Source organism: Arachis hypogaea, chromosome 3 (assembly GCF_003086295.3).
Source record: "Arachis hypogaea cultivar Tifrunner chromosome 3, arahy.Tifrunner.gnm2.J5K5, whole genome shotgun sequence".
NCBI classification, from domain to species: domain Eukaryota; kingdom Viridiplantae; phylum Streptophyta; class Magnoliopsida; order Fabales; family Fabaceae; genus Arachis; species Arachis hypogaea.
In genome coordinates, this window is record NC_092038.1 from 82,331,461 (window position 1) to 82,332,796 (window position 1,336).

The following is a 1,336-nucleotide window of genomic DNA, read 5'->3' on the forward strand; positions in this document are numbered from 1 at the left end:
AAACTGTAAGTTTTATGGACTTCCATCTGAAGATCCTTACCAGTTTTTAACTGAGTTCTTGCAGATTTGTGAGACTGTAAAGACGAATGGAGTAGATCCTGAAGTCTACAGGCTCATGCTTTTCCCTTTTGCTGTAAGAGACAGAGCTAGAATATGGTTGGATTCACAACCTAAGGATAGCCTGGACTCCTGGGATAAGCTAGTCACGGCTTTCTTGGATAAATTTTTTCCTCCTCAAAAGCTGAGCAAGCTTAGAGTGGATGTTCAGACCTTCAAACAAAAAGATGGTGAATCCCTCTATGAAGCTTGGGAAAGATACAAGCAGTTGACCAAAAGGTCTCCATCTGACATGTTTTCAGAATGGACCATATTAGATATATTCTATTATGGTCTATCTAAGTTTTCGAAAATGTCATTGGACCATTCTGCAGGTGGATCCATTCACCTAAAGAAAATGCCTGCAGAAGCTCAAGAACTAATTGACATGGTTGCAAATAACCAATTCATGTACACTTCTGAGAGGAATTCCATGAATAATGGGACACCTCAGAAGAAAGGAGTTCTTGAGATTGATGCTCTGAATGCCATATTGGCTCATAACAAAGTGTTGACTCAACAAGTTAACATGATCTCTCAAAGTCTGAATGGATGGCAAAATGCATCCAACAGTACTAAAGAGGCAGCTTCTGAAGAAGCTTATGATCCTGAGAACCCTGCAATAGCAGAGGTAAATTACATGGGTGAACCTTATGGAAACACCTATAATTCATCACGGAGAAATCATCCAAATTTCTCATGGAAGGATCAACAAAAGCCTCAACAAGGCTTTAACAATGGTGGACGCAATAGGCTGAGCAATAGCAAGCCTTTTCCATCATCTTCTCAGCAACAGACAGAGAATTCTGAACAAAACACTTCTAATTTAGCCAATATAGTCTCTGATTTGTCAAAAGCCACTTTCAGTTTCATGAGTGAAACAAGATCCTCCATCAGAAATCTGGAGGCATAAGTAGGCCAGCTGAGTAAGAAAGTCATTGAAACTCCTCCCAGTATTCTCCCGAGCAATACAGAAGAGAATACAAAAGGAGAGTGCAAGGCCATTGATGTAATCAATATGGACGAATGCACAAGGGAGGAGGAGGACGAAAATCCTAGTGAGGAAGACCTCCTGGGACGTCGCTCAAGCAAGAGGGAGTTTCCTATTAAGGATCCAAGGGAATCTAAGGCTCATATAGAGACCATAGAGATTTCATTAAATCTCCTTCTGCCATTCATGAGCTCTGAATACCATTCTTCCTCTGAAGAGGATGAAGATGTGACTGGAGAGCAAGTTGCT

The 1,336-nt window shown here is 40.9% G+C and overlaps 1 non-coding gene across 1 annotated transcript; it reads right to left on the minus strand.

Moving 5' to 3' along the window:
• Positions 1-247: 247 nt before the first annotated feature.
• On the minus strand, positions 248-351 carry LOC112793504 (small nucleolar RNA R71). The gene has a single exon (XR_003198190.1). It is a non-coding gene; the product is annotated as a small nucleolar RNA R71 (small nucleolar RNA).
• Between the last annotated feature and the right edge of the window lie 985 nt (positions 352-1,336).